Source organism: Peromyscus maniculatus, chromosome 19 (genome assembly GCF_049852395.1).
Source record: "Peromyscus maniculatus bairdii isolate BWxNUB_F1_BW_parent chromosome 19, HU_Pman_BW_mat_3.1, whole genome shotgun sequence".
NCBI lineage: Eukaryota > Metazoa > Chordata > Mammalia > Rodentia > Cricetidae > Peromyscus > Peromyscus maniculatus.
This window is the reverse complement of record NC_134870.1, coordinates 31,623,706-31,631,531: the sequence shown is the minus strand read 5'-3', so window position 1 is coordinate 31,631,531 and position 7,826 is coordinate 31,623,706.

Here is a 7,826-nt window from a genome sequence, read left to right as displayed (position 1 = left end):
CTCTCATAGTGACCTCAGAAATGGCGAGCTCATCGAACACATAGAACTCTCCTGACAGGGAAGACTTGGAGCCCAGCTAGAAAGTCATGATGGAAATGGGGTGGAGTTTGGTGATGAGAAAGAACATGTCGGTGTGAGGCTCCTGCTTCCTAGAGACTTTATACTATAGTGCAAAATTGCTTTGGCCAACACATGAGCCTGTGGTACAAAGGTTGCAGAAGCTTTCTTTCTGCAACCACACATATACACATACCACATACACATTACACCACACACACATACACATACTGTAACACACATACATACACCACACATACACACACACTATACCACACACATACACATATACACATACACCACATATGCATACACACACCACAATACATACACACACATACACCACACACACTATACCACATAAACACACATACACATACCACATACATATACACCATACACACATACACCCACATACTATAACACACACACACACACACACACACACACACACACACACACACACAATTTTTCCATGCGTACTAAGTAACTTAAGTCCCCCAGAAAAAAGAAACAAGCTGTTTAATCTCTTCATGGTTTGCTTTCCTCATCTTTAGCCCTGAATGACTGTGGAACACATCACATGGGATTGATACAGATATTAAAGGAGTTTATAGCTATGGGGCAACTAGAATAATAATTTCTAGTACATATAATAAACATGTGGGTGCTAGTTTTAAATATGTTTTTATTTTCTTAGCTCCTTTCTCTGTCACTCCACCAAACATTTTTTCATTATCTGCCGAGGTATTTCTCTCTTCTATGAAGGTATAGATCCCTTGAAAACAGGAATTTTGTCACTCTATCTTTATCCCGAGCTCTGAACCAGTCCCTGACATGCAAGCCTTCAGTGAGCCACTGGGTGAAACTATAAAATTGGGCTCAATTTGAAGTCAGGAAGGCTTGAAGTAACAATTGTATGAAAATACTGAAGCACCCCCCCCTTTTTTTGCTATAGAGAAACAAAGTGTGAAAAACAAAACCTACCAGAGTATTATGAATGCCCATCTTTAGCTAGTGAGATGGTACTTAACATTTACTTACTTTGTATGTCTCTAACTTTCCTTTAATGGGAGAGTGGAAAGGGAGAAAGTTGAGTATATACCAGAGGGCCATCATCATATAAAGACTGAACCCTGCTCTAACCAAAGACACATAAAATACAGAAATAGAAGATACAAAAAAAAAAAAAATAGAGAAGATGACATCAGCTTGGGAATTTTGGTATCTTTATACGGATAGAAACATTTTTGTGGTTGTATCTTCAGAGACATAGGTGTTTGCATGTACTCCATGCAGTCATTCATAGACCCAGCCTCATGGAGGCCCTGCCATCAATACATGGTTTCTACATCACCATGGTGTCTGCATCTGTCTAAAAAAGAAGGAAGTGGGGCGTGGGAAGGCTAAAAGAGAAGGCAGAGTATGGTGAGCTCACTTCTGCCCACGTTCTCCTGGTCTTGATTCAGTGTCATGCCACACTCACCAAGAGAAGCTAGAGGGTCTGTCTACCCATGTGCCACAGTGGAAGAGGCATGGTTTTAATGAACAGGCAGACAGAGTCTCCCCAACACTGCTCTGTTCCCTCACCAGTCTTCTCCTGGCTGGGTTGACTCCTCCCTTTGCAATCTGCTCTGCATAGTGCTGCTGTTCTCAAATACATTCATCATGTCATTTGCCTCATTAGTTCTCTATCACTGGGAAAGGTTGAGTCATGTCTTGGTTCGTGGCAGAGCTGAGGCTGTGTCCCAGGTCTCCATAATGATGCATGAACTCATTTTGTAGCACCAGAATTCAGTTCAAAAGATTTGATTCATTAATTTATTTCTTTTTAGGCATAGCTTTATTACCAAAGAGGGATTGTTGTAATAAGACAATATAAAATAAATTTTAGGACCATTTTTGGAAGCATATGTAGTCAAAAGGATATGAAGCTCATTTATTCAGCATTGAAGAGTTTGGGAATGGATTGCTCTCAGAATGCTGTGTAATTAGCAATTGGTTCACTACTAATATATCTGCTACCTGAACACTGGTAATGGGCAAGTTTTCCCCTAGTCTTTCCCATATGTTACCTAGATTCTTGCATTTCCAACACTCTTTAGCTGGCCCAGCTTTCTGAGTGAGGTGAAGGGACCGTACTTTAGTCAGTGACCATACCAGCAAGATCTTTCTCTTAATAAGCCCCAAAATAGAGATACCATTTTCACCAGAGCAGAAGTGGGCATGAATTAACATTATGGTCAAGAGGTCGAGAAATCATGATTAGCTTAATCTATTTTCTACAGACTGGTTATTTTTTCTTTTAAAATGGTCTCTGCTCTAACAAACCTTAATGGTGATTTGGTGTGGAGTATTCAAAGGCTAAGTGTATTATCCACTATATTTTAAGAATAGTCATTGGGTTGGAGAGATGGCTCAGTAGTTAAGAGCTCTTGGTGTTCTTCAAGATGACCCAAGTTCAGTTCCCAGCATCTACTTCAGTCTGCTCACAACTCCAGGGGATGCAATACCTCTGGCCTCCATGGGCACCTGCAACTCACATGACATACCCACATGCAAATACACACTATCTTAGTTAGGGTTTCTATTGCTGCAATGAAATACCATGATCAAAGCAACTTTGGGAGAAAAGGGTTTATTTGGCTTGTACTTTCATATCACTGTTCATTATTGAAGAATGTCAGGACAGGAACTCAAACAGAATAAGAATCTGGAAGCAGGAGCTGATGCAGAGGCCATGATTACTGGCTTGCTTCTCATGAGTGGCTCAGCCTGTTTTCTTATAGAACCCAGGACCACCAGCCCACGAATGGCACCACCCACAATGGGCTGAATCTTCTCTCATCAATCACTAAAGAAAAAAAAATGCCCTACAGGCTTGCCTACAGCCCAATCTTATGGAGGCATGTTCTTAATTGAGGTTCCTTCTTCTCAGATGACTTTATCTTGTGTCAAGTTGGCATAAAACTATCCAGCACACATACACGTAATTAAAAGTAATCAAAATAAATAAGAATGATGCAGCCGGGCGTGGTGGCGCACGCCTTTAATCCCAGCACTTGGGAGGCAGAGGCAGGCGGATCTCTGTGAGTTCGAGGCCAGCCTGGGCTACCAAGTGAGCTCCAGGAAAGGCGCAAAGCTACACAAGAGAAACCCTGTCTCGAAAAAACCAAAAAAAAAAAAAAAAAAAAAAAAAAAAAAAAAAAAAAAAAAAAAGAATGATGCTATATTGGTGGCATGTAGCAGACTCAACGTCCTCCTTCTCACCTCCCTCCCCAACCCTCTTACTCTCCTTCTCCTCCCTACTGAAGCTATACTAGAATATTTTTATACAACTATGGCTCCAAACATCCTTTACTTCAAATGTATCCCAGTTTACAGTCATTTAGTGGCTTACTTGGGAATTCAATGTTCACTGAATTCATGGGTATCAGGATTTGGCTCAAAGCTACAGATAAAAAGATAGATAGTATCATATGTAGTAGTTTAAATGAGACTGTCCACTATAGGCTCATATGTTTGATTGCTCAGTCCCTAGATAGTGGAACTGTCTGGAAAGGATTAGGAGGTGTGGTCTCATTGGAGGAGTTATGTCATTGAGGGTGGGCTTTGAGGTTTCTAAAGCCCACACTGGGCCCAATCTCTCCTTTTCCTTTCCATCTATCTATCTATCTATCTATCTATCTATCTATCTATCTATCTATCTTTCTCTCTCTCTAACCATGAAACTTGCAGATCAGACATGAGTTCTCAGCTACTGGTACAGCAACACATTTACCCATCTACTACTCTACGACCATGCTCCCTGCCAGGATGATCATGGACTAACCCTGGAAAACTGTAAGCACTTAATACTTCTTGTATATGAGTTGCCTTGGTCATGCTGTATCTTCATAGCCATAGACACTAACCATATTTGGTTACTCTCCTCTCCAAGGAATGGGAGTGCTCCATGAAACAGTGATGAGAAGGCCACACTACCGAGCTGGGATGTGTGTTTCTATTTTCTAGGAGACTCCAGACACTCCAGGCATTCAGAGGTTGTAAAACTGTGGGATTATGCAGAAAACAGATAGGATGAAGAAGATGGGGCGGGGGTGGGTAGTTGGCAGTTTCCCTGTGTAAATTCATCTGAGAGGCAACCATAGCCCCAGGCCTGGAGGAACATGAATCTACCTCTGACACTTAAACAGAGCTAGAAACTATTTCATGCAAAAGTTTGCTGATTCTAAATTAGCTGAATTTTTTGCTACTGTTCAAACTAAATAGCCTATGTCCTCAAGCCAGTAATAGGTCACAGGCTTCCCTTGGGTGGCCCACAGACTCCCAGCCTTCCTCACTGGCAGGTAGACTCCTGGTCAGTCAATCCCTGATGGAAATTGTAACATTTCAAAATAGGGCCTTGAGATTTGGAGAAAAGACAAAGCTTGCTTTTGTCTTTACTTAAAACCACTTGAGTCTGCCCATGCCAGAAGAGTCCTTCCAGTGGCCCAGCCTAGGCCTTAGGACCAGAGTCTCAACATCATTTTCTTTTTCTGATGAATTTTCCCCATGGCACTCTAGAAGTGTGATACAGCAATAACCACTGACTCAAAGTCCCTGTCTCTTTTGCAAAATTATCTGCAGGAAGCCTTGTTGTTCTTCCTAAAGCTACTGAATGTGTGTGATAAAAGTGGGCAGAAAGTAAAAATTAACATATCAGATAGTCATGTCCATGTGAATCTCATGTCTGCTCCATAGGTAACAGTATAGTTCATTTGTCTACATAGTACATAACTACCCACACAACAAACATTTGGGGAACTTCCTCTCACTATTAAAACTGTAGTGATCTTATTTAGTGAAATGTTCTATACAGTTGCTACCTGTAAAATTTGAAGGCTCATAGCCTTCCTGTGTGTAATTATGATTAAAGAGGACTAATTGCTCATTATAGGGGCATCAAAATACTTTATACAGTCTTTGATTTCATAGACTTGATGTAATTAAAAATCCCACATTTTTGGCATGTAGCCTGTCTTCTTATCTTTCTATGCAGTTAATAACTTCTTAATAGAAAACTATCTTGTTAAATGGAACTATAGTGTGCTAAATGAACCAGCCAAATGTGTGGTATTCATTACCGATAATATAGAGGCCATAAGGTCTATTATGCCATTTATTGAGCACCTAATACGTGTAACTCTGTGTGCTGATGAAAGTCAATCACTAATTGATCTTTTCTCTTCTGCTGCAAAGTGCTCAACAAACCTAGTATCAGGGCGGATCCTTGAGTAAGATCATTTACTGTCTGTGAGTATAGTCTCACTCCCTGATTGTGGAATAACAATCCTGGTTCCCCCGACGTAGAGTTGTGGGATCCAGCACGATCTTCCGAATGACCTTTCATAGCCTTTTCTCATCTGTTAAATGGGACTGGCCATGCTAGTAATCTCATTGTGACTAGAAAGATGAAATGAGATAACCCACATCCTTCATCCAGCATTTGTCACTTGGTACACACCATCCCATCATTCCTCCAAAATGTTGACTAATAAAACCCCAACACTGAAGTAGACAGAGTCCACCAAAGGAAGCCTGGTTTACTGAGGGAAAGTTGTGGCTTCTGGTCCTGCTTCTATAATTCATGCGGAGGCTCTTGACTTACCTGTGTAAATAAGAGGCTTGGGCTGGTATTGATGAGGTTCAACAACTATTCTCTGTAACCTAGAGTAAGCTTTGAGTGCTCCTGGCAATTCCGAGCTCTGTATTTCTATCTAGGTTAACTAACCTCAATGCAAGGATGTGGGTTAAAATGAATAGTCTTGGGCAGTGTGAAAATTAGCTACAGATAATGTAACACTTGGTATTTCTATAGAAACATTAGCCTAAACAGGAAAAGTGTGGGAGAAGTACTTGCACCTCAGCCTTCCTGTTCCTTTCTCATCTTCCTCTTACTTTGCCTCCCTAAGCAGCTGAGTGAGATGGAAAGGGGAACTGGGTGGTGGGTTTGGCCTTCTCCCAGTAGGAATGTCCCTGGCCCAGAATGCATCGTAAGTGTTCTGCTTTGTTACTAGGCCATGGCTGCCCTCCCTCTGCCCTGGCTGCTTAGTAGGTGGGCTTAATTCAGATAGAAAACTGTTGGCAGTTACAGATCCAGGTTGTTTTAATGCAACTTTATCGGTAGAACTTGTATTTTGATCTTTAGCCATCTCATTTCCATCAATACCTTTCTCAATGGGTCTAAAACTAGATGGGGAAGTGAGCTGTTATTTATGTGAGCCCTGGAAGTCTCCATAAATATTTTAGGGTCTATTTGAATTGCTTAGAAGCAAAATTCGAGAGCCCAGTATGTCTGTTTACATGAAGATACAATTCTGTAGCCAGGCCAGACCACACAGATCCAAATTTTCCAAGAACCTATAAAGAGGTATTCCTGGTTAAAAGGTAGGAGACTTTGGAGTTCAGCTCTGCAGCCACTGCTTTCGGAGCCAAACCTCCCTGGTCGGGGACTTTTCCACAGGAATGTGGCTGCCTGCACAGCCCCACCATGCCTCAGGTAAAAGGTTCTCTGTTCTGGCTCGGACACCCTGAGGAGTTCTCCATCTTGTTCTTATTTAAACATTCTTGACCCTAAATAACTTGGATGATGAAAGGGGGTCTTATTTCAGCTCCCTTGGGCTGTTTCGCATGGCTACAAGCATGTTCTGTGAGTTATGGTTCAGCACTCATTGGGAAAATGCACCGGCCTTCCCCCATTCACATTGACACTTTGACCATCCTACCTATTCCGTGATTGCACCCAACCATGTAGGTTATTATAGCTCGTGTCTTTCCACTCTTTTTGTCAATTTTGGCAAGCATGTGAGAGATGGGTTTAAAGTTTCAGTTAAGGAGCCTATTAGGCTGTCTAGATACTGAAAGTAGTGTTTGCTTTCCTATGAAATATGAATGCCAATCTACCCCTTGCATGTAAGTATCATGTGCGAGCCACTGAGATATCTTTACCCAGGCTGGTGCACTGACCTAGGGAAGTTAGGACCTTTCTTAATCACCTTGGTAACAACGGTATCTGAAAGAAATGAAAATGATGCTTTTGAGTTATAGCTGATGGGCTCTTCTAACCATCCATTGATTTCACAAATGGCTTCTTTCCCAATTTGTAAAAGAAACTGATGAGACATTTCTTTTAGCCACTGCCCCGCTTCAGAAAGAGCTTTGCCTCTTTCCTGCTCATCTGTTTTCTTCACTCTGAGCCCTCACTCCAGCCTCAAGCAAGGCAGAAATTTCTTTTATAACACTTCAAAACCCTTCACATAATGCTGGTCAGGTCAAAAGAAGAATAGTTATCCCTGCCTGGATTTTATTTTCCCCAACATTAAGGCTCCTTCATTAGCTATTGGAAAAGGAGGATTATTAGATGGTGAAGCCAGGGCAATGGGTATCCACTCTCAAGTTCTCTTTGAAAACATGGAGCTCACCATCTGCTCTTTGAGAATGGTGTTCTCCTGATAATACCAGCTAAGATTGCAGAGGAAGCAAGAGTAGGGTCTGAGTTCAGAAAGGCTTCATTTGAGTCGCTTTTACTTAGAGAGTATGCTAACATTTATGTTCAGATATTAAAAAATGATAGATCTGAAGATCAGTGACAGTTTTAATGTTGTTTCTTTCTTCAAACTCATTGTCTTCACCTGTCTCTGTTTCTGTCTGCCTGTCTGCCTCTGTTTCTGTCTCTCTCTGTCTCTTACACACACACACACACACACACACACACACACACACACACA